This window comes from Otolemur garnettii, unplaced genomic scaffold, assembly GCF_000181295.1.
Source record: "Otolemur garnettii isolate 467f Iridium unplaced genomic scaffold, OtoGar3 scaffold00027, whole genome shotgun sequence".
Classification (NCBI taxonomy): Eukaryota; Metazoa; Chordata; class Mammalia; order Primates; family Galagidae; genus Otolemur; species Otolemur garnettii.
Genome location: NW_003852422.1, coordinates 1,629,856 through 1,656,457, shown reverse-complemented (window position 1 = coordinate 1,656,457; position 26,602 = coordinate 1,629,856).

The following is a 26,602-nucleotide window of genomic DNA, read 5'->3' as shown; positions in this document are numbered from 1 at the left end:
CTCACAGCAACCTCCAGCTCTTGGGCTTAGGCAATTTTCTTGCCTCAGCCTCCCGAGTAGCTGGGACTACAGGCACCTGCCACAACACCTGGCTATTTTTTTGTTGCAGGTTGGCCAGGACTGGGTTTGAACCCACCACCCTTGGTATATGGGGCCGGTGCCCTACTCACTGAGCACAGGTGCTACCCAATCTTGGTAATTTGTTAGGGCAGCAATAGTAAAGGAATGCAGTGTACATCCCCAGCTAGCCATGGTCCATCTGCAAACACATCATTTCACCATATTCCCTCTCACGCCAATATTCCCTCTCTCACCATATTCCCTCTTCCAGCCAATGTGGGAGAACTTATGGCAGTCAGAGTTATGATGGTTGGAAATTATGCTTTTGCATATGGTATAAACCTGACATGACATTGTCATTATTTGTGTTTCAACAGCCACGTGTTTTTAAAAGATATTTAAATAAATAGAACAAAATCTGATGGATTTGCCCACATGCCGCCTTTTCACGTGGCTCCCCATTCCCTCATGTACTACTACGTGTGAACGTGATATCACTTCCTTTGTGCCTGGAAATATATAGTATAGTATTTCTATGGCAATATCGTCATTGTTAAGGTTTTTCTCTTCACTACTGGCTTCCAGCAATTGATTTATGCTGCGCCTTGTTCTAGTTCCCTTTTTTGTTGCTTGATTTTGTTGAACTTCTTGGACTCAGAGATATACCATTTTCATCAAAGTGGCACATTTTTTGCCCATTACTTCTTCAAGTACCTCCCCCACCTGCCTCCTCTTCCAGGGTGAGTCAGTAACACACACCAGGCTGCTTGATGTCACCCCCTCTACACACGTGTTCTGTGTCTATTAATAAACATTCTGCTTTCTCTGTTACATTTGGGTAGTTTTTGTGGCTATTTCTTTAAATACACCAATCTGATTTTGTGCAATATTTAATCTCTCAGTAGTGTAATCCAGCGTGGTTTTTATTCCACACCTCGTATTCTTAGTCTTTTAGAAGTGCCGTTTGGCCTTTTTAAACACCCTTCATGTTCCTACTTAACTTTCCTAACATTGGGATTATGGTTCTAAAGAGTTTTATTGCTGCTGAGTGCCTCCATGTTCTAACCTCTGTATGCTGATGTCTCATATCTGCCCCAGTCTGGGAGCCTTCACGTTGCAACCTCTACATACTTACGTGTCTGTGCCAGCTCTGGGTTTTCATCATCTGGGCAATGTTTTCCTTCTCTGCAAGAATGCTAATTGTCGATTGGATGCCACACACTGTGAATTTTACACCTTGCAGGAAGCTACATTGGTGTGATTATGTTTTCCTATAAATATTCCTGATTTTTTTTTCTTGGAAACAGTTCCATTACTTGGGAACACTTGGTCCTGTGAATCTTGCTTTTAAAATTTGCCAAATGAGACCAGAGGCGTGTTCCCTCTGGAGCCCGTGAGTCCTCACTAATCAGGCACGACCCCACTGCGTATTCTCTGACATCCCTCCTGAGTCACGAAGTTTCCAGTCTGCTGTCTGTGCAGGCATCGTTGCCAGCTCCGTAAGCTCCCTACTCCTTTCAGGGGTCTGGAGCATTTCCTTGCATGCACAGAAGGCCTCCGAGTGCCTCTGTGCCAGTCTCCCATCCTGCCCTCTAGCCTGCAGACTCCAAACTCTGGGTGCTCCCTTCTAAGCCCTGTAGTCTGCCAGCCCCACCCTGGCCACTTCTCCCAAGGCTGTGGCCTATACAGTCTCTCAAGGCAGGAAACGGGACAAAATGGAGAAAACTTATCCAGTTCCTGTTTGATGTTGGTGATCACTGTTTTGCTGCCTGGTGACCAGGGCCTTGGAAACCATTGCTCCGTGTACCTTGTCTGGATTCCGGTGGTTCAGGCATGAAGGTAAATCCAGGCCCTGTTCCCTACTGTGGCCTGAAGCAGCAGCCCCTCTGTGTGCCTGCTGGTCACTCACGTCTTCCAACACTCATGGCTGCTGCTGTTGATCAAAGATGGGGAGTGAAACAAAGAAAGAAAAAAATTATTTCACTAAAACATAGGAAGGGATTGCATAGTTGCCAGGAAGTTCTGCAAATAGTCTACTGTTATAAGAAAACAGTAAGTTTAAATATTTACGGCATTCATCATTAACATATAGGGACAAACAACCCAAATTCTGACATAATATCTGTTACACTTAATAAAAGCCCACATAAAATATATTTGTTTTTCTTTTTTTTTTTTTTTTTTTATGTTTGAGACAGAGTCTCAATATATCACCCTTGGTAGAGTGTCATGGCGTCACAGCTCACAGCAACCTCAAACTCTTGAGCTTAAGCAATTCTCTTGCCTCAACTGCCCAAGTAGCTGAGACTACAGGAGCCCACCACAACGCCTGGCTATTTTTTTGTTGTAGTTATCATTGATAACTAAACAGCAGGCCCAGGCTGGGTTTGAACCTGCCAGCCCCAGTGTCTGTGGCCAGTGTCCTAACCGCTGAGCTATGGGCACTGAGCCCATATGTTTGTGTTTCAACTTACTTTGATGTTCCTTTGCTTTCTCCATGATTATCCCCAGCATGCTGAAACGTCCAGTGTGTACAGCCGTGACTGCAACCTGTCCAGAGAGTACGTTCTCACAGAAATGCTGCTGCTAAGCCAGATGGAGGGTGGAAGGGCTGAGGGTGCCCTGGCATAGCTGTGAGGTTTCCTTGAGGAGCATCTGTGGATTTAGTGGCTCTAGGGTACAGGCGTGGATTTGGATTCACTTCTGGAGAGTGAGCCATTGAAAGCAGTTTGTTGGGAGAGCTCTGCGAGGTGTTTCTGTGTTGAAGAAGACAGCACAGGAGATGCAGCCAGTCATCCCCTCTGTGCGGTTCTGTGATGCCTCCCTGCCCAGAGCTCCCCAGGTTGCTGGACCCGAGAAGACCCACAGTCAGCTTCTCAAGGATGGAGAAGCCCAGGTATGGCGATGTCTTCAAGCCATGCAATTGCTGGATGCTAGCCTCTCTCATCTCCGGACGTCTTGCCACGTAAATTGTCACGGAGCCAGCTGAATCCTTTTCTGCTGGGTTCTCTCTGCTGTAGCAGCCAGGAGGCTGCATGTGGACTCAGCAAAAATGGCTGCGGAGTCAAAGCACGTGAGTGCTCACTCGCTCCCTGTCCCCTGAGACCAGCGTCCTGAACGTGGAAGGCTGCTGGGGCTCCCTCACTGCTCTGCCTCAGTTTCCTCACCCAAGGGTCCTGTAATGAGCCACTCGAGGTTGTCAACCATTTAGAAAATGTAAAGTACAACATAAATTCTAAATAACAGCATGATCAATTCCATCTTGTTTAAAGCCATTAGAAGTGTTGTCAAATGCAGGCGGGCTGTACTTCAGTTTTCAAAGGCATTTTTGAGTGTCATTAAATCTTATAAATGTGACTATCACCCAGCAATTCACTAGCTCTTATCTTTCAGACATGGTAAAAATAGGGAAGATAAAGGAAATTCCAGCAATTCCAAAACAAGTTTTGATTATATATGCCTCTCATGTAAGGTACCTAGTATTTTATAATTGATATGTTTCTGCCTTTCCAATAAGGTGCCATGAAGAATTTTGAGTGGATATTTTTCTTTTTTCTTTCTTTCCTTCTTTCTTTTTTTCTTTTTTGAGATAGACTCCCACTTTTTCACCCTGGAGAGAATGCTGTGGCATCACAGCTCACAGCAACCTTAAACTTTTGGGTTCAAGGGATCTTCAGTCTCCTGAGTAGCTGGGACTACAGGCACCTCCCACAATGCCTGGCTACTTTTAGAGAGGAGGTCTGGCCCAAGCTTAGGCTAGTCTCAAACTCCTGAGCTCAGGCAATCCACCTGCCTCAGCCTCCCAGAATGCTAGGATTACAGGCATAAGATACCACACCTGGCCCCCAGTAGATATTTTTATTAGCATGAATATAAGAGAAATATTTTCGGGGCATGAAACTATATTGACAGCATGAAAATTCTGATTTTGTTGCTTAGTTAAGTCCTCAGGTATGTTCCCCACAGAACTCTGAGTTCTAGGAATTCTCTTTTGCCTAAGCAGGTGTTAGCATTCCAAAGCCTGCCACACAAAGCTGTCACATCTGACCAACACAGTGGGAAACCACCTTGTCTGTTTCCCTGGTTCGTATAGGGTGACCCAGACACCAATCTCAGACACCAAAGCTCATTGGCAGGATTGCCACCCTCCTGAGGCAGGAAAGACCAGACACAGGAACATAATGTCGATGTACCATTTGTCCTGTGTGCCAAGCACCATCCCAGGTGTCTGGGACAAGGAGTAACTCATGTTCTCTTAACACAACATACGTGCTAGGTACACGTGGTAAAAGTGCCCATGCCAAATGGGGAAACTGAGGCCCATGCTGTCCCAGCCCAAGGTCACCCAGAGCAAGAGGCAGACCCAAGCAGACCCTAGGGCCCTCTGAATTCCAGATCTCCCCATGTTGGAGTGAAGTCTGGAGCAGCAAGAGAAGGCCAGTCAGTTGCCTGGGGACATCCTCACCCACTCCCTGAGGACATACACTGAATGGGGATGGGAGTGGGAACTGGAGATTTGCATACAGGAAATGTAGAGGAAAGTGTCCAGCCTGTCCATCGAAGGGCCCCCAAAAGACAGGATTTTATGGCCACCTGAGTCTGCTCAGGCTGCCACAACAAGGGACCAGAGACCAGGCAGTCTGGAGGCTGGAAATGTAAGACCCAGGTGCTGGCACAGCGGGCTGGGAGGGCTCTCCTCCCACCTTGCAGAGAGCCACTTTCCTCAGGGACGGCACTCCACTGGGAGAGAACCCTATGTGTCTTTTCCTCTGGAGTTCTACAGGCTCAGGACCCACCCTACGGACCCTGTTTAGCTCTTATCACTCCTCAGTAGGCCCATCTCCAAATCCATTCACATCAGAGTTAGGACTCTGGCACACGAGTTTGGGGGACACAGTTATCCCATGACAGTGGCTAATTTGAGAGACATTTCACTGTGCTGGGAGGGGCTCCCTGGCTAAAATCACTTGGGAGCTGGATATTGAATAAACCCGTCATTGTGCATTTATTTGGCACTTACTGTATTCATGCCATTGTGTTTATTGAAGGAAAGGGTCTCCATTTTCTTGAGGTCTCTGGCTCTCTGGGAACAGAGAGTAGAGTGGTGCTTCCCTCACCAAACCGTTTGAAAAGATGCAAAATACAGAGACGGGACAGAGCTCTCAGGACTGCAAGTGTGGGGCCTGCTAGGAAGCCACAGGGTTGCAGACCCCAGGCTGCTCCAGGGAGGGTGCTCTGGGAGCCTCTGCCCCATGTGGCCTTGCATGGAGAGTGGGCCGCTTTGACCCTGCGTGGGTGAGCTGTGTCCAGCTTCCTCTGCCTTCTCCAGACCCCTGGGCTGTCCAGTTGATTTGTTCCCTCCCTCTGTTTCTCCAGCGTGAACACTCTGCCCTGCCCAGCATCCCTGCCTGTCTATCTCTCCAGGGCCACTGAGGAACATGACGCCTCTTCTCTTCCAGGCCACGTCAGCTGTGAGTAGACTTCCTCGTCCTCGTCCCAAACACGGCCCAGCTCTTCTGCACCTGCTCCTGGGCCAGGCTGCAGCCCAGCCACTCACTGTGGACTGTGCCCTGCCCTGGAAGGTGGGAGCCACAGAGGATGTCCCACGCGGCAGTGGGTGTGCCTCTCTGTGCTCCTCCCTGGAGGCCTGTGTGCCACACCACTACCCCCTAGCAGCCCAGGGCCCCAAGACCTCAGCCTCGAAGGCTGGAGGGAAACTGGGAAGGACACTGCCCCGGGCTGTGGCTCTAGGTGGATTCTGTCACCTTGGCCTCATGTGCAGAACTAGGAAGAGACCTCTTCAGAGCTCTGTGCCGAGGAAACAAGAGCTTAAATACTGAGGGTCTGATCTGTCCCTGTGTCCTCACCGCCCCATGAGTCCTGCTTCCCATTGCTCCGGGGACTGAATCCCACTAGCGCATCAACCAGAAGGGCTGCGACACCACAGGAAGGTCCCTCAGGCTGCTGAGGAGCGCAGCGGCCGCACCCCACCTGTCCACAGGTGTCTTCTCCCTGCACCTCCGGGTGCCTCCCTCTCTGGCGTCATGACCCGGCTTCAGTCCACCCTGTCGTCCGCATCCCGGCATCCCTCTGAGACCTCACTGGTTCCTCCTTCTGTAATTGGAAGGCTGGGCTGGGAGCTGAAGGCACAGGGGGCCCAGCTGGAAGGGGGGGTGACAAGCACCGAACCCCAAACACAGCGGAGGCTCCCGGCAGGCACAACACACATCACTTACCGTCCGACTTGAGTGAGAAGGGCACGAGTCCCTGTCGCTGACCATAAGTCACCCATGGAGGTCGGGGGCACCTGGAGCACATGGACGGGTGGCCGTAGGATTCTCTTGAGCCTGGACAGGAACAAGCATTGAAGGCTGGCAGCATTTGCTGTGGGTCCAGTCGGTGAGAAACACCCCAGGTGGGCAATGCCCTGGGAGTCACCAGCTGGGAGGAGGGCGCGGGGGCACCGAGAACCGCGGGAGGCATCCCCGCCAGGTCCCATCCGAGCTCTGACTCTGCTCTGCTCTGCGCAGTGTTAACTTTTATTTTTGTTTGTCCTTTTGGCTTTATACTGTCCTACTGGTCCCCTCAAACTTAGAAGTCATCCTGTAACTAAAACGCGGTAAGGCTCACAACTGTCCAGATGCAGTTTTCACCTGAACGTCCCCCGGGGTTTTGCTGAGCGAACCTCAGTGCTGGTTCCAGCTTCCCTTTTCTGGCAGGTACAGGAAGGTGATGCGGGTTCCTCTGCTGCTGCTCCCGCCACTGTGTTTCTGCCTTGGTCTGCTGGCCTCTCAGCGGGACCACGGAGAGCCCATCTGCCCCAGGGCGGCCCTCCAAACTCGGCCCCTGGGGCTGCCTTGGGGCATTGAGTTCTAACCTGTTCCAGCCAGTCCACTGGTTCATTGTTACTTTGATTAAAAAAAAAAAAAAAAAAAAAAGCAGTATGACTATTTAAGTGTTAAGTCAACGATTCCTATCACCAACTGACTTGGGGACCAGTGACCACACCTTAGTCTCCCAATGATGGTGGAAATGCACACAGACTCCACTGCCGTTACCAAAGAGTAATGTTCACAAAAGGCCCTGGGAGCATTTCCAGATGTGGAAACTGCAGGGACCTCAAAACACAGTCCCAGTGTTTCCCCGATAGAGAGAAGAACAAGTGTGGGGAAATATGACAGCGGCCACTGGTGTGGGGTGTGTGAGTGCACGTCTGAGCACGCAAATGCACGCTCACACACCCTGCCTGCTGCGTGTGTCTCTGGGCTAGTCTGCAGTGAGGGCCCACCGAGGGGTCTGCAGGGAAGGCCCACCCTCAGCTGCCCAGAGGTGAGGAGCACGTGGGCACCGCCCAGCCTCCTCTCCATCAGGCAGCTTGCGGGGTGGCACGGCTAACAAGCCCCACAGCTGGTGGGTCTGTGCAGATGTGATTGCACATGAATGTCGGGGGAGCCAGGGACAAGGAAAGAATAAAGCAGATAACAAGCGAGGGCAGAGGAGCGCCGTAAACAAGCACATTTCCCCTCCACAGAGCGGCCTGTGGCTGGAGGCAGTGTCTGCACAGCTCCACTCCATCCAGATCGCAAACAGCTTCCAGATGTGCCGTCCCCGCCCAGCTCGGAATCCCTGCCCGTCACAGATGCCTCTCCAGGAGGGGGTCTGTCTAGAAGGAAAGTGGGGTGGATTTTACTAATCACTCATTTCCAGCCTTCCTGAAGGGACTTTTATTAATAAACGCTCTTCATCTGTGTCTCTGATTAGGAGGAATTCACTCACTTGGTCATGTGAGCAGAGGAGAAGGAGGGCCGGGCTGCATCCCGGCCAATGTGTGTGCTCACGCCCTTCCTCCACAGGCCACAGTGGGACAGAACGTGTGGCCCACGCAGCTCCTTGGCAGCCCTGCGTGGTAAGTGGCCTGTGGGCAGAGGTGAGAGGCTGAGGATCCCACAGCTCACTGGCCCAGGAGGCAGGATGGACCCCACAGTCCCAGTGTCCTGGGATGGCAGAGACAGGGGGGTGGTTGGTGGGCTGAGGTCTCCCCAGAGGCTGCCAGCCTTACATCTTTACTTCCAGTCCAGAATCTCATTTAACTGAGAGACATGCCTTCCTGTGTCCTAACATCCACTTAGATAAGTGGCAAATGTGAGCTTTCTTTTCCATTCTTCCTTTTCCCGGACACCTTTGCTGATTTCCACATGCTGCTCTGAGAGGTGCAGGTTGGAGGGATGGCCGTCAGATTCTCAGTCTAGAGAAAGAAGACGGTGGTGCCGATTGACTCCAGGACAAACTGAGACACTGGCCAGCATGGTGGCCTTCGAACTTCTCTCTGGACTGCACTTTCGATGTCCACCCAGCCCGCCCCAGCCCACCCTCTGCCCCTTCAGCAATGGGCAAAAGGACAAGATTAGAAGCAAAGCCCTCAAGCTCGCCCCATACGCCAGAAAGGCATGGAGCTAAGCCTTCCTCAGCCCCCCAGTCCCCTTCTCCTGCAGGCCTCTCCCTCTCTGTCCTCCACCTCTGACCTCTCCTGCCACTCTCCTCAGGAAGAATCGCCCATCTTTCTCCTAAAAGGAGAACAGCACCTCAGAGGTTCCTGGGTTAATCCTCCCTTCACTGCAAAGGACATTCACACGGTGCCATCCTCCTTGCTCTGAAGCACAGACCCCAGGCCTCTGCTGCTACCCAGGGTACTCTAGTGTACTAGACTAGTGGACTAGCAGACTAGGATATGTCCAGGCATTTCAGCTGGAGCCAGGGACTAACCGAAAGTCCCAACAGGAGCTAAAGCCAGCCCTCGTCACAATGCTTGGCCTGTCCCCAAACCAGTCCACACGCCCCAGGGCCACGCCACCAACTTCTCCCAGATGTTCCTCTGCCTTTGGTCTCCTCTGCCCCAGGGCATGGGCTTCTGTGCACCTGTCCCCTACAGCGCTGTTCCCAACTGCCCGGCCCTCAGCAGGCATAGGAGGGGGTGCTGCCCAGTGATCTGAGCTTTTTCCTGTTGTAACTTGTCCTCTTGTCACGCTGGGTACATTGTTGCTTAAGGACAGAGCCTGGGCCCAGAGCCTGGTAACTTTGCAATAAATATTTGCTGGATGGTCTTACTCAACAGCCTTGATCTCAGGGAGACTGACCAGGAAGTGAGGGACAGGAAAGCAGAGGTCATCACCTCAGGAACACAGCTGTAGGCCCTGCCAGACTGCCCTGCTCACATCTCCGTGTCATCGCTGCCATCTTTAGTAGCAGAAAAGAAGGTCATCTTTCAAAATGCACTGCTGCTGATGCGTCACTGAGTCAGTGCAGCCCCATGTCCCTTCATTGTACTGGACCAAACGGTGTCCTCCAAGTTCAGTGTCCTCCAAGTTCATCTTCATGCAGACCCTCCTGAGTGACTGTGTTTAGAAATAGGGCCCCTCCCTGCCAAGGAAATCATGGCACGAAGAGGCCACAGTGAACTCTTCTGGGCCCTGAGCCAGTGACAGTATCCTTTTAAGAAGAGAGAATTGTGGACACAGGCAGGCCAGGATAAGCCACAGACTCAATCCAGAAATAGCCTGATGAGGATGGAGGTGGTGTCTGCAAGCTCAGGGTTGCTATCACCTCCCAAAGCTGGAAAAGGTGAGAAAAGATTGTGTTCTAGATCCTTCTGGGGAGCAGGGACTGTCGACACCTGGGCCATCTGTGGGAGAGCTCAGGCCTGCCCCCTAAGCCATCAGCTGCCATCATCAGCTGCCTTAGGGTCTAACACACCAATTATCACAGGTGCCCAGCCTCACTTCTAAGCTATTTCTAGACACCAAGGTCATGACTATTTCTTCTTCATGAGACAAACTTATCTCAAAGTAAGGTTCTAAGTTCAAACGGGGCTCGTGTACTAGTGCTGTGCGGAAAGTGACCTACAATATTTGTGTTTGGTCAGTGTCTGGGACAAAGCAGGTGGCAGTAGAGTCACAAGGTGAAGTGCTGAGGATTCCAGGTCCTCCTTGGGACAAAGAGGGGCCTGGATATGTCCAGGCATTTCAGCTGGAGCCAGGGACTAACCGAAAGTCCCAACAGGAGCTAAAGCCATCCCTCGTCTCAATGCTGTGAGGTGACAGGGTGGAGCTAAAGGCAGACGCCTGGCAGGAAGCAGCACCCACAGCAATGTGAGTATAGCACCTCGCTCTGGGGGTCCCCAGAATCCCAGGACCTGCTCTCTTGTGAGCGTAGGGCTGCTGTTGCTGGCCCCAGGAATGATGCCACCATCCCACTGCCTGGGGTCTGCCTTCAGACCTGCAGCTGTCACTTCTTATTCCCCGTGAAAAAGTTACAGATAAAAGAGAAACAAACAAACAAGGTGAAATAAACTAGAAAAAAAATTACTCAATAAAAAGGCAAAGATAAAGCTGTAAAAATAAGTAGCTACAGTGAAAGCAAAAATGCTCTGCTGGACAAAACCGTCCCAGAAGGCCAGGCAGGGTCTCCGGGCTAGATGAGAAACAAATAAAGCAATAAAGCATGTCTTCGGTGTCAGTCTGAGGTCCACCACAAGAGCTGGGTTTAAAGGAGAGTCATGGGTGAAGGTCTCGGATGGGGACGTCCACATGGCACGCCTTCCCGGCAGACAACATCCTGACCCTGACCTGGCGGAGGATGGGGGTGGAGCACCCACAGCAGCAGCAGCCTCTACAGAGCTCTGGGTAACTGGGAATCTTCAACAAAGCAAAAAGACCAGGAGCCCTTGCACCCCAGAACATCTCCTGGGGGCAGCGGGAAGACGGGGTCTGTGGATGTGCCCCAGAGGCTCTCGAACCTACTGGGTCAGTTTGAATCATTCCTCTTCTTAACTGACCTCAAACTTGAACTCAAGCAAATTTCTTTTTTGGCTTCAGTTTCTTTACCTATCAAGTTTGATAAATACTGATACCTGTATCTGAAGGCTTCTGTGACGATTAATAAAATTTATAACACACACAGAGAGAGTGACAGCTAGCACCATGCATGACCACACTCACATGTCCACAGAACACGCTTCAGTGGACTGGGCGCTATGACAGGACAGAAAGGTAAAAGCTTTTCAGACAAAAGAATCACAGAACCTGAACCTCACCACTCACCCAGTGTGGGTAAATTATTAAACCTTTTTGAGCCTCAGCTTCCACATCAGTAAAACTACTTAAAAGGATGCTTCTGTGAAAAATAAACAGGAGAGCAGGTGCCTGCAGATGCCAACTCGTCCTGTAAACCCACCTCTTCTCTCTCCCAAGCAGAGAAAGGTGTCACATTGCTCATAGAAGGTGCTGCTTGCCACAGGCAGAAATCCACTTTTAAACATGATAACCACTTGCCTCCTTCATTACAAATCCAAACATAACCTGTAATCCCAGCACTCTGGGAGGCTGAAGTGGGTGGATTGATTGAGCTCAGGAGTTTGAGGCCAGCCTGATCAAGACCAAGACCCAGTCTCTACTACAACTAGAAGAACTAGCTGGGCATGCTGGTGGGTGTCTGGTTCCAGCTACTCAGGGGACTGAAGCAAGAGGATGGCTTGAGCCCAGGATTTGAGGTTGCTCTGAGCTATGATGATGCCAGGGCACTGTACCCAGTGCCACAGAGTGAGACTCTGTCTCAAAAAATAATAAATGAATAAAATAAAATAAATCCAAACATAAGAAGTGTCATCTTTCAAATATTAGACTCTGCACAGGTAGATTATTTCTTTCGTCTCTTAAGTAATCAAACAGATATTTTAAGTTCCAGCAAAGTTGTAGGAAGGTACGTGTCTGTGTATAGTATTAAAGTGAAAAGAGTTTAATTGACCTGAAATAATTTTATTTTTTCTAAAGGTTTGGTTTGAAAATAATTGCTTTCAAAATAAGAGCATGTAGAAACTCTGACTAGTATTTCCTTTTCACTTATGTGTGTACATACACACACAATATTTTCCAGTTTATGCCCCAATATTATTTTTATTTTTATTTTTTTTGTAGAAACAGAATCTAACTTTATCACTGTCAATAGAATGCCATGGCATCACACAACTCACAGCAATCTCCGACTCCTGGGCTTAGGCGATTCTCTTGCCTTAGCCTCTTGAGTAACTGAGATTACAGGTACCTGCCACAACACCTAGCTATTTTTTTTGTTGTTGCAATTTAGCCGGGACTGGGTTTGAACCCACCACCCTTGGTATACGGGGCCAGTGCCCTACCCACTGAGCTACAGGCACCACCCCCGCCTCAGTAGTATTTTTAAAGGAGATTCTTTAAAATGATAACAGATACCTAGGTCCCTAAGCCATGCAATGAGAAGAAGAAGCTCTGATGACTTGGACAAAGGTGTTGAGCTGGACCATGGCAGCCCCTGCTCAGGTGAGCCACACCCCTGCTCAGGTATGCCACCCGGGAATCTCTTGACAGGTTCCCTCTTGGCCTCACATGGGAGCCCGGAAGACTGTGCACCTCTCAGAGTCCCTGGGCACTTTCATGTGCAGAGGGTGACCCAGTGAAGGGGCTGGAGTCACGGCCCATATCAGGGGTTCTCCCTACGCAGCAGACCTCAGCAATCTCAAGCCAGTCTCCCATGGTCCTCCTAGCCTCTCCCGCAGACATGGGAGGACAGTTATCTCTCTGGCTCCATCTTGTCCTGTGGGAAGCACACCCCCCTCTTTGGTAGACTTTTCAAATTTCTCTCCTGCAAACTTACCTCTCGCTCGCACAATGGCAACACATAAGACATGGCCCTGGCTGTCTCCTCCCCGAAACCCTTCCCACACCGGGAACTTTGACACCTGCAGCCCTCATCCCGGCCACTGCCCCGGGGAAGGCACCTCAGCCCAGAAGAAGAAAACACTGTTGTCACGGCTGGGACAGAGCAGCGTGGAGCCCCAAGCAACAGTTCCATGTTTGTTTAAATCTTAAAATGTATATTGTTGTGCCCTTAAGTAAGAAATGCTGCTACAGTGAAATTATTTTTCAAAAAACTACAGAAATTAATTTACAAACTTCATGATGGCCATGATTCGCCCCATCACAGTTCATGATAATTACACATATCACCTTCTCCAAACTCTCCCGCCTTCATGCAGTTTCTAGCAGTGAGTGATGTTAGCTCCAGTTTCCTAACTGCTGTTCTTTAACTTTCTTTACCTTTTTGCTTTTCTCAGAAAATTTTCTGTTGTTTCTGTTCATAGAAATATGTGGCTGATGCTGGGACTTTGTTATTTCCTAATTTGTAAAAGAAAGAGATCAACTCTGCTTAGCTATGAATGGGTGGTTTCCTCTCTGAGGGTCATCTCAGAGCAGGCCCAGTGTGAGCGCAGAGCAGGCCCAGTGTGAGCGCAGAGCAGGCCCAGTGTGAGCGCAGAGCAGGCCCAGTGTGAGCGCAGAGCAGGCCCAGTGTGAGCGCAGAGCACACTACATGGACTTGGTGATGTCTGGGCCAGAGGGCCCAGCACAAAACCACCATGAGAGGCTATTCAGCACAATTAACTCCGACTCAACTGAAATAAATAATTGCCCATCCGTGTGGGAATTGTCCCACGGTCTTTGTCCAAGTCATCAGAGCGACAATCTCCAAGTGGGATGGCTTCTAGGCGGCCCTTGGCGGCCGGGAACCACACACATAGTCACTTTGTCTGTTCCTATACTGAGACAGAGATAATGCGACATTTGCATAACTAACTGCTCTCTTCCAAATGAGCTAACACTTGCCCAGGTTTTGAATAGACTTCTCAGTGGCTCTCCAGCCCCAGGCAGGGCTTGTCTCACCCACCACACGAGAGCCCGTCTGTCTATGACCGTGTTCATTTGTGTGTTCCAAGGAGGAAACAGCAAGTCCCCGGAACGCTCCTCAGGGATGAAGGACTTGCAGGCATGAACAGCCACCCGCCCGCCCTCCTGCTTTTCTGCCCTGCCCGTGGACAGCAGAGGGCACGCACTGCAGCTACTTCTCCCTGCTGGAAGGTTTCAGCCCTGGGAGCCCACGTCCCTCCTCCACCCTGGGCTGACATCTTCCCCACCCTGCACAGAGAACGGCTCAGTGCCAGCCTGTGGCCCTATGTCTCCTGCTGGCGAGAGGCTATGGCCACCACCATCTGCTTTTCCTGATAGGCCCCCTAAACTCAGGGAAATTCAGATGACATAAATGAAAGTCAGAGGCGTAATTAATTTAATGATTGGATTTATACAGTGACTTTCTTCTTTAGAGTTCAATGCTCAGGAAAAGAAAAAGGATTTTGGAAGTGCAGCAGCCAGCATCACGGACTGCAGGGGAGGACAGAGGGAAGAAGGGGCAGCAGGGGGAAGGCCTGCAGGGCAGAAGAACTCCTTAAATCCAGACACATACGTCTTTCCCTGCAGAAGCAGTTCCCAAGTGAACCTCCCTAACCTCGCTTGTTTTCAAGGCCGCTGTCATCTGTGTCTCTGCTTTGCTCAGTGCATTCTTCCCGGCTGCTGTGGATCCCCAGTGCTGGCACAACACCAGGGGCAAACCCAGCATTAAATGGCAACTACCGAGACAGCACCTTCCCAAACGTGGCTGTAGACCTGCCCGTCCCCTCGGTCCACTCACAAAGGGCATCTCTCCTTCCATCCACCTCCCATCAGCACCCTCAGGGCTCGGCCTCTGCCCCAGCCTCCCGCCCTTTGCTGTGATGGCTACTGGCTGCTAGTGGGCTTGTCCGAAGGTGGCCTGGACAGGGGCCTAGTTGACCCTCTCACTGCTGGAGCTGGAGGCTCCTTGCTAGGATGAGCATTGGATTTTCAGCCCTAGAGCCCGGCCCTCCGCGTTTAACAGGACTCAGTGAGTGCTTGCTGAGTAAGTGACTTTGACACCCTCCTGCTTCCTATTTGGCCCCAGAAAATCTACTTTATTTTTGTTTCCATTTTCTGAATCTTGAAGGCAAGGTAGCAATTGCCTTTCTTCCAGGACTGTGACAGAGGTAAGATATACATCACCCAGACACGTCTTCATGTATTTCTACTGTGAAAGAGCAACTACATAGAGAGATATGACAAATACAGAATAAATATACTTGAAAATCATTTAAAATTTTTCTCCATGATTAGGTGAAGTTTCAAAGTGCTAAGTCACTGTGATTTCAGGGTATTTGTGTATTCATTATCTGTTCCCTTGAGTGGAAAAACCTGTTTTAATTCTAGTACTAAGTAGATTCACATTCCTGATCAGAGTAATTCTAATAAAATCAGCCTGGATGCAGCAATTTCCTCTGCCAACATCATCATCATTACCTCTTGTAAAGGAACGCTATGCAGCTCAAAAAAAAAATTCCTTTTAAAAAAAATCAAGAAATAGGTGCAGTAATTTCAGATGTCAACTCTAGGTTGGCAAAGAAAAAAGTAAGCCTGATAGACATTACAGACATCAAGCAATGATCCTGGAGATGGGTTTTGGAAAGAGTTCACAGTGCAGAGAAGTTGGTTTCTAATTAGATGTGAATTATACTGTTTTCTATATTATGTTTAATTAAAGAATGAGCAAATAGTTGTGACAACTGGCAAGATGGTTATTTTGTAGTATCTCGGGCTCAGCTACAGCTACGAAGGGGCATGAATCAGCAGTTGTCTTTAAAAAGAGCACTTAGGATAAAATGATTAGTTTCATCAATTTAGATCTATTTTCTTAAACAAATAGAATGCGTAGAATAGCGTTCTCTGTTCAGATGGGAAGACCTTTTTATAACTGAAAAGGAGGACTATTTAAACACCCATCACTTCTTCTTAAGGGGGCAAACTGCTTCATTTCCCCGGACTAAGATTTATCACACTTACCACAGCACTGAAGAAGTTTCTTGCCTCTTGCCGGATAAACGAAATTTGCCTAATTTTAGTGCCTTGCTATATAAAAACCTTAAAGGTTATGCATTTTATTAAGAATATTATTTTTAACATCCTAGTACTTTATTAAATAGAAAATCAGATCTGTAAAATCATAGTCAATGATTTACGATAACTTAAAAAATATTTGTACTTATTCAAATAAATAAAATTTGTCCTCTAATGGAAAGGAAGAAAAGTAGGCTAGCAAACCTTTTCACACTTGATCGAGCCATTATGTACACATATTAGACACAGATATATCCTTTCACATATGTTGTTTCTGCATATTTGGGTATACATAAGCGAATGTTCCTTCCTAAAACCAATTTCTGGACCACCAGAATCAGTATAATTAAAAAATCACTGAACTACATATAAATTACACAATTTCACAAACCCATATACTATATATAAAAAGTTATTCAGATGAGCCGGAATGTGTACGCAAAACTCAGAAGAAAAAAAGATAGTGACGGCTGACCCAGCCTAATTACTGTGGCTAATATTATGAGAAATAAATGATATAGACACAACATAAGGACATAAAATTCTGCACTTTAAAAAATGAGTAAAGACAAGTATCTCCCTTAGAAAAAAATTACATGTTGAAATAGGTCATTTAAAAAATTTTGTACTAACCTGACAAGGACAAAGTCACTGAATTTTGTGCTATATTATTCAGTGTACTTACAGCCAGATGGAGGTTCCAGGGTCATGCAAACATGTACATCCATACAGTAGCTTCATTTCAAAGGTTGCTTACAAAAACACAGAGTGGGGCGGTGCCTGTGGCTGGGTGAGTAGGGCACCGGCCCCATATAGTGGAGGTGGTGGATTTGAACCCGGCCCCTGCCAAACTGCAACAAAAAAAATAGTCCAGCGTTGTGGCAGGCACCTATAGTCCCAGCTACTCGGGAGGCTGAGGCAAGAGAATTGCCTAAGCCCAAGAGCTGGAGGTTGCTGTGAGCTGTGACATCACAGCACTCTACCCAGGACAACAAAGTAAGACTCTGTCTCTAAAAAAATTAAAAACAAAAAAACCACAGAGTTTAAACTATTGCAACCTAAAACCAAACACCCTTCTAGACTCAAGATATTATATAAAATCATTTTTTCTACTTAAATACTATTGTGAGCCAAATATGAATTATGCATTTTAGGGTTATTATTTATAATAAAGTCTGTTTTATTGTGCCATTAATATGTTTTAAAATGGACATGGATAATCTAATTTATTGGCTTGTTATATTAGCGAGATATTCATTTCAAGTAACCTGAAATTCATAGAGGCTATTACATTACACTCTTTTAATCAACAGGACTGGAATTCTTATCAGTCCCTTTTGCATTATGATGGAAGACATTGATTAAGTTGTGCTTAATGGATTATCAGATATTATCTTCTGTGCAATTTGTAAAGAATTAGGTTAATAATTTTCCGATCTTAAGGTCCAGAAAATTTAGTTTCTTTAATAGGGCATGATTTATTACTTGCACAATGATTAGTTTGATACAGCGTATGGCAATTAAATTTGGGAAGGTTGTATGGTCACCTGGGAAAGAGCAGACACACACAGAACAAATATAACCCAAGAAAAATATTTCCCAGTCAGTATTTCTACTGTTATAAAATAAATGCATTTATAGAAAGACAATAATCAGCTAACGTTAGAGAAAAAGTCGTACTGCTAAAAACTATCAAGTATGTGTTTATATTATTTATATACTTATATATTTAAACGGTAAGAATTTACAAACAGCTTGTGCAGGCCACGTGACAGGATGGCAAATATAAAGAAGACACAGGTTTCCTATTGGGCAGTTAGTGGAATTGATGAATCCGACATGCCCAAAAATAAAGGAATATTTAAAGTCCTCATTAAAGAAAATTGTCAAACCATGCCAAATGGTTTTTCTTTTCAAAAGAGCATATATTAAAATACATTTTAATTATCTAAAGAAATTTGGAATTATAAAAATAGGAACTATAATGCATGTCTTAGGTCTGCAGAGATTCCAAACAGCTTTAATATCAGTTATTGCTTTTTTTTCTCAATTGCTTTCTTTGCTCCTTAATCCTACCTCATTTCTTCTAAAATTACCTGGGCATTATTGCTTTTAAAATAATAAGAGTATCTTTATATATTTCAGCAGTTCTATCCCATAGTTCTTTTTAACCAAATAATTCATTATATTTACTCTCAGCTGACTCTTTTAAATGTTAATCATGACCATTCATATTGGAGTATCTTTGAATACAAGAAAATAAAACATTGGCCATATTTAATATAACCAATCTCATAAATATTCGTAATATGAGTTGTGCACACTGAAAACGTCTGGGTGAGAATGAAACAGGCAGACGTTCCTCTGACAGGTGGACTCTCGGTGCCCGAACGGCTAGACGACTAGTCCGACACAGAACGATCATTTGGACAGTGTAAGCTTTTACTTTTCATCTGCATGTTTCTGACAAGGTTAATTATAAATATAGCAAAGGGAGGAGTGAGTAGAGTACAAGTTTTTGTATATACAAATATCATTTTTAATTGGAGTTATTTTTCTAATTAAAATTCCTTTCCACGATGGCAGGGCACAAAGTGGAATGTGTCGGTGAATTCCTCGAACACCCAGACAAAGGCTCTCGGTGTCTGCAAAGGCCTGGTCTCTGCAGCAGGCAGCACACTCGGCCGTCACCAAGAGGAGGAGGCACTGAGAAATCTCAGCGGAATAGATGCTGAATTTCATTGAAAACTAGAAAGTAACAGATTATAAAAAGGCCAATTTCCTGATGGTGATTACTTTTTTTGATATTTACATTTTCTGAAAATAAAAACTGGTTTTATTGAAGCTCGTATATAAATTCTTAAGATGTTCTGGGGGCATTTCCTGTTTATATTAGAGCATTTTTTGTAAACAAAAAATGGAAAAAGAAAGCTTCCCCTTGGAATGTGTGATTACTCCAAACAATTGATTTCATTCTAAACATCTGAAACAGTATAAGCAGCGACAGCTGCATTTGGGTAAATACATCAAATATACAGAAATATATAAAACTTAATCATGTCATTTATAGTGTGGCTGTTAAGCTGCAAATTGCATTGGAAACATGGTTAAAAAAAAAAAATAAGGGCGTCGCCTCAACGGCTCTTTTATACTAAACTGGAGTTGATCCAGCCTGAGCCTGAAGACTCAGGCCTGGTCCTTACCCGGTGACCCCAACACGATGCTAGGTTCCCGCTCCTGGCAGGTAGAACTGGGGAGGCCGGGACTGGCCGGAGGCTCCTCTTCCCCCAGTTGGGAGCCAGAACTGGTTTCCATGGTATACAGAAAGAGGTGAGATTGTAGTGAGGAGGGGGTCGTGCACCTGATAGGAAGCTAAAAATGACCCTGGAGACCTGGGTTCTTGTGAGGCTGGAGAGGTCGCCTTATCCAAGGTAGAACTTACTTTCCTTGCTCACATAGCTTCTTGCTCCAATGTTCAGACTCACCAGTGTAGCAGAAGCTCTCCACGTTCCAAATGGCAAGATTGGGTGCCCAGTGTAGCCCCCGCCCCTTCTGTCACACCATGCAATGTTTGGGAGTTGTGAATTCTCATATCCTTCTAGTGTCCTACAGACCAACTTCCCAGCCCGCTGGCTCCACTTCCTGCAGCCGTTCCAACCAATTGTTAGGATCCTTAAGAGAGAAACAGGACCAGGGCTGTAGAAAGCCAGGGGGCTGCCCCCTCATTTCTTGCCTTAGATTCTGTTTATCTGCCCAGAAGTCAGGGGAGCCCCCTGCCAACCTGAGATGCTGAGAAACCACTGATGTGCCAGGCATTTGGACATTTTGTGGGTTTTGGACAACTGGGAAGAGCTGTCTCTCTTTAGTTGGAAATGTATTTATGTCTCATTTGTAAAACGGCAGCTGAAGACCATAACCCCTGAAATTAAATACTTTTTATAGGTTTTTATACAAAGCCTCAGCCAGCATTTTAGGTCTCCTAAGGTTGAATACATGTGACTTTATTATATTTTAGCTAAGTATAAATGGTGAGTACACTGGTGAGTCTGAACATCGGAGCAAGAAGATATGTGGGCAAGGAAAGTAAGTTCTACCTTGGATAAAAAAAAATTATTTCCTCACAAAAGGATGCAATGAATACTTACCTGTCCAGATTTTTATTTGCTGCACTGATACCTAACATTTGCTGGGGTCCAAGGATAGGCACGGTACTATTTTAAATACTCTGTAGGTAGTAAATTCTTGGACCCCAAGGGCAGTCCTAATACATGCCTATGGTATCAGATGAGGAGAAAAGTCAGGGGGCTAGCTCAGTGTCTTGCAAACAGGCAGGGCCAGGGTCCTCAGGACAGGCCTCCCTGTTCAGGCTGCTTGTCAGCGCTGGGGCCACCAGGTGAGATGCAGTGAGCAGAGTGCCAGTCCCCACCTGTAGGAGGCAGGCCTGCACATGGAGCCCAGCTGTATTGGGGAGCAAGGCCAACCAAGTTATGCTCTCGAAACCCTACGTGGCATTTTCCAGGCCACACTTGATTCATATATCTCAGCACGTTCTAGGGAGATTAGTAGGTTTCATGGTGAAAACTATTGAATTATTCTGTTTCCCCAAATTTCTGCTCCCTAAAGACACCTTGACTGAGAGGACCAGCAGGTGCAGGGCTCTGAGAGCCACTCTGGCAGGTTCCCAGGCCTGCGAGGGGCCCTTCCTTCACATTTCCCACTGAGCCAGCACTTTGAAGGCTCACTGTGGTTCTCCCGGGCACCAGCAGCTCCAACCTGCCTGCTCGCTCCACCAGCAGTGAATGCCATCATGGTGCTGGGGCTGACAGTGGGGGACTACAACAGAAAATTCCCCAACAAGAGCTGCAAACACAAACAGTGCCCATCATGCAGAAACCGTCTTGGCGCGCGGGTCATTGGTGATTTCATTTGTAAGTAATGTTTTGATTGTCACAGATTATATGTTGCTCTCCTGCCCTGACATTTGTTGTACAGCGGGATTGATTTTTGTGCTCCAGTATGAAAAGGTCACATTGATCAATGCAGTGTAATTGGCACTAAATTAGGATCATATCAGGTTATTTTGCTATTTAATGATAAAATATTAAAGAAAAGCATCAGTAGGTTGCAGGCACTAACATGCACCTTAAACCAACTGTAATGATGCTTCATTCTGTAAGAAAAATGGACAGAAAAACAGCTGAAGTGCCCAAAACAACTGTGATGTATTGGAAGAGTGGCTTGGAATGCATATTTGTGTTTGAGGTAGACAGAAAGCCCCAGGTGCAGAACACTGAGCCCAGTGGTCGGCCCTGCCGGCCACACAGAGCCTTCCACAGAGGCTCAGTGATGGCTGCACTCATTATGTTCTGGTTAGAAATGTTAAACCTTTGTGTTCTGCATACAGTAATTAAGTTCAGAGACATTTATGTGCCCTGCACCCACTTACCAGACAAACCCTAGCTTTCGAAAATCAGCAACTTGCTTATGGTTTCCTAGGTTCAACTGCATTTCTGTTGCTGGAGAGCATTGCAAGGCCCTTGCCTGGTTCTCTGGGTTTGCAACTAAAGTAATTAGAAGCATCACAAGGAGTGTTAAATACTGGCTGTTATTTTCTCCATTGTAAATAGACGTGTTCCCCCATTATTCTGAAATGTGGTTAGCAAGAGAAAGCTGCACACAATTATGCGTTTACAGGCAGCTAATGTTGCCCGAAATGGGTTTGGTGCTTCGCTGCCATGGAGTATATTATCACGCTGCAGCAGGAACGTAGACGGCTACTAAAAGATGTTAACCTTTTTAACAGTGGGAAATACGGGGCCACAAATATTGATGAAATAATAGGGGGTCTGGTTTGGCAGAGAAGGGGGGGCCATGCACAGCAGCAGGACAAGGAGAAACCCATTGAGGACCCTCCAGAGTACAGCAGAGCCAGCTCAGGCATCCCTGGTTTTGGTCTAAAGGTCACTAACCATTTTCCAAGGAGCTTTTTAAACAGCAGTTTGAATGTCCATTTTTGGCTTCAAGGACCAAAAAAAAAAAAAAAATACATTGTACTGTTTCTCAGTACATTTGATGTTCAAACAGCTTCAGCTCCTTTTCTCCAAAAGTGAAAGTGATAGCAATTATTTGGGAATCAGAAAAATGCTTTTTTGGTAATCATGCTTATTGTGCATTAAATTGTGCCCTCCCAAAAGAAACATTGCCGTTTCAACCCCTGGAACCTGTGACTGTGACTTACTGGGACATATGTTTATCTAAGAGATATCAGATTTTAGGAGTTCGGCTCCAATCACCACAATAAACCACATGTCACAATAAAGTGAGTTGCATAAAATGTCTGGTTTCCCCGTCTACATAAAAGTCATGTTTACACTGTCTAGGAAATGTGCAATGGCATTGTGTCTAAAAATAATCAGTGTGCATAATTTTATTATTTTTTTTTTTGAGACAGAGTCTCAAGCTGTTGCCCTGGGTAGAGTGCTGTGGCGTCATAGCTCACAGCAACCTCCAGCTCTTGGGCACAAGTGATCCTCCTGTCTCACTTTTTTTTTTTTTTAACTTATTTTCAGTAGAGATGAGGTCTCGATCTTGGTCAGGCTGGACTTGAACTTGTGAACTCAAGCAATCCACCGCCTCAGCCTCCCAGAGTTGCTAAGATACAGGTGTGAGCCATCACGCCCAGCCTAATATGCATACTTTAATTTAAAAATGTTTTGTTGCTAAAAAATGTTAACAATTACTAATTAGAAGTGGTGTCTGAAGATGGGACTGAATTGCTGAAGATGCTGTCAATGTTGTTGAAATCACAGCAGAGGACTAGAATGATCCATAAACATAGATGATGCAGTGGTGGGGTCTGAGAGGATTTGGTGTAATTCTATGGAACAGCATCTCATGCACTGAGATGTCTTTCATGAAAGGACAAGCCATAATCTTCAAGGACAAGCAAGCCACAGTCCTGCTGCTGAGGGAAGATTTTGCCTCCCTGGTGCTGGTGTTGGCTGACCAGAGTGGTGGCTGCTGAAGAGGGGGAGGCTGTGGAGTTTCTTAAGCATCTTTACCAGGAGTAAATCCCATCTCAAGAAACCACTGTCTTTGCTTATACATGAGAAGCACCTCCTGATTGCCTGAGATCGTAGCAATTCAGTCTCATCTTCAGACCCCCTTCTATTTTTTTTCTCTAAACATATACATGTGTTTACTTGGTTTCCACTTTTTGCCTTTACAACATTAAAAAGGCTTAAAATTTAATAATAAAAATGTTTAAGATAAGGACTAGAAACAAAAACCTTTGTAAATAATGAATGAAGATAAATACATTCAGAAAAGAAATCAGACTATTGCTGCAATGAAATATTGAGCAATAATAATAATACAAAGAGGTAACATTCACATTGTCAGATCAGAGTATGTCTATCATAGAATGCATCCTCATTTATAAGTGAAATATGTTTGTAATTTCCCTTTATAACATAATTTTTCAAATTTTAATATCAGTTGTATCCAGATGAAGTAGAATGATTTCGAAGTATTTCTTCTTTTTCTATTATCTGTAAGATTTGGCATGATCTGTTTTTTTGAAATTATCTTTTATTTTTACTTATAAATATTAGTTGTTTATTTTTTTGAGACTTTGGAAAAAAAATAAGAAGCAGACCCCACTTCTCAGTCTAGTTCTCTTGCTGTTTCCACCACACCTGCGGAGACTTCCTGCACTGAGCAGTTGAACCTCTCAGTCATCCACCAGGGAATGAACATCTCCCAGACTCCTATTAATGTTGGTATTTTGACCTCCTCCTCTGAATGGCATCCAGAATGGTGAATCCTTCCCAGAAGGTTTTCAATTTACTTTGCCCAGATCCATCAGAGGAATCATCGTCTATGGCAGTTAGAGCTTTATGAAGTGTATTCATAAATAATAAGACTTGAAACTTTAAATCAGTCATTGATCTATGGGCTGCAGAATGGGTGTTCTGTTAGAGCAGGCGTCCTCAAACTACGGCCAGCAGGCCACATGCGGCCGCATAGGACATTTATCTGGCCCGCCTGGTGTTTTTGCCGCTGCTGCCTGTCCTGCTTAGCAGCTGACTCATCCCGGGGCCACAGTCTGGCCCTCCAGTGGTCTGAGGGACAGTGAACTGGCCCCCTGTTTAAAAAGTTTGAGGCCCCCTGTGTTAGAGGTATGAAAACACATTAGTCTCCTGGTCCATCTCCATCAGAGCTCTGGGCTAACCAAGGGAATCGTCAAGGAGCATCAAGCCTGGCATCATTTGCAAAAACAGAGGTCACTGGGGGCCTGACAGGGTGGCAGGTGTGGTGCCCGGTGTGTGGTCGTCTCCGCAGACACTGATCTCCCTCTCTTCTGCCGCAGTCGCTCTCATCCAATCCACTCTCTCCTTTCACTGCTATGGCCCGAAGTCTGGCCCTGAGTGGCCGCAGGATGGCTGCCCCTGGCTCTCACAGGCTGTCCCTCCGTGTCCAGGGTGGCCCACAGCCTGTGGAGCTGCCCACAGACAGGCCCTCCCGGCTTTGCCGCGTGGACGGAGCATGGGCCTGACTCTGCCAGGTCTTCCTGCGCCCCAGCCAGCTGGTGTCCCAGTGACAGGAGAGGACACACTGTCCCCTGGTTCATGGGCTTGCAGGCCCTCCTGGCCTTCACATATCTCCACGTGCCCCCTGCCATCTTGGCCACACCCACAGCCCCTTTCGTCACCACTTTTTTTAAAAAATGAAACATCCAGCTTCTAGGGATTTCTTCTGTAACTGTGTGAGTTGGGTAACCTTTGGGTTGGGCGCTGCTGATAACCTCTGAGGTTTACGTGTCTGGTGATTTTCCGTTTATCGCGGCTGGTGCTGGCGGCGTGGCGGCGCAGGGAGCCTGGGCTCCGTTTCGGTGCTTTCCCCAGATCAATCTTGCTCAGTCAGCAGGCTCACTTTTGGGAGACATTTTTCCTCTCCTCCTTGGTTAGCTTGAAGTCCTCACAGCAGGGCAGCTGTTCCGCCCAGCAGGGTTCCTGCCACAGGAGCTGGCCTCTGGTTCTACCGACGTCCAGCCCCCTAGAAAGTCAGCCGGAGACACCTGCAAGGCAGACACTTCTATCCTCAGAGCCTGCTGTAGGGGGAGATTTTGACACATTTTATAGTGGAAAATAGATTTCCTCTGAAACTTCGGTGTTTAGGGTATCAAAACTCTTTCTCTGTGCTTTTTTCAAAACAACTTCAAAGTTGAGGCAGAATAGATTTAGAGAATTAGCAAATGTACTTACTGGCTCCTGTTGCAGGACAGAAAGCACAGGGTCAATGAACTTGGTAATTATGATTATGTAAGACAGAATTCTGAAATCCTTACTGTTGACGCAGAAGATGTTTGCACAAAATGGGAAATAAAACAGGAGATTTTCCAAGTGAAAATTCTGTTTACCTAGTTTACGGCCAATACAATTTTTAGATTTTTGATTGTAATTCACATATGCACACAAAGTATTTTCAAAAACTGTACACTCTCATCCAGAGCGTGATCTAACAAAGTCTGGAGTCAGCTGCTGACAATCTGATATGCAAGATAAAATCTTTGTGAAAAATTTGTCTTCTTTAAACTGGATAATTATGTCTTTACAAAACAATATAGTTGTATCAAGAATTTACACCACAGTATATTTTCACACATTGGTTTACTATTTTATTTTTTGTTTGTTTTTATGGAATCATAACTTTGTACATTGATGCATTTATGGGGTTCAGTGTACTGCTTTGAAATATAACATGAAATGCTTACGTTGAACTAAGTAACACATTCATCACAATTATACTCTTGTCTTATAGTTTTGAAATGTACCATTGCATCATGCACATTAGGCGAGGTCCCCCCAAATACCCTCCCTCCTCCAACCTCCCCTCCCCTCCCCTCTCCTCTCTCTCTCCCCTTCCCTTCTACTTTCTGGTCTATAGTTACATTTTGCAATTCATATGAATGTGTAGATGATTATAGAGATTTCATAGTATTGAGTACTATGGATACTTTTTTCCATTCTTGAGATACTTTATTAAGAAGAACATGTTCCAGCTCCATCCAGGTAAACATACAAGGTGTGAAGTCTCCATCTTTTTGATGGCTGCATAGTATTCCATGGTGTACATATATCACAATTTGTTGATCCATTCATGGATTGTTGGGCACTTGGGCTGTTTCCATGTCTTAGCAATTATGAATTGGATTGCAATAAACATTCTGGTGCAAATGTCTTTGGTGTAAAGTAATTTTTGATCATCTGGGTATATACCTAGTAGAGGAATTGCAGGATCAAACAATATGTCTACTTTTAATTCCTTGAGTGTTCTCCAAAATTCTTACCAAAAAAGTTGTATTAGTTTGCATTTCCACCAGCAATGTAGAAGTGTTCCCTTTTCTCTGCATCCACACCAACATCTGTAGTTTGGGGATTTTGTGATGGGGGCTAATCTTACTGGAGTTAGATGATATCTCAAAGTGGTTTTGATTTGCATTTCTCTGATGATTAAGGATGATGAGCATTTTTTCATGTGTGTGTAGACCATGGGCCTGTCTTCATCAGAGAAGTTTCTGTTCAAGTCTCTTGCCCACATAGAAATGGGGTTATTTATTCTTTTCTTATTGATTAGTTTGAGTTCTCTGTAGATTCTAGTTATCAGACCTTTGTCGGAAGCATAACCTGCAAAAATCTTCTCCCATTCTGCAGCTT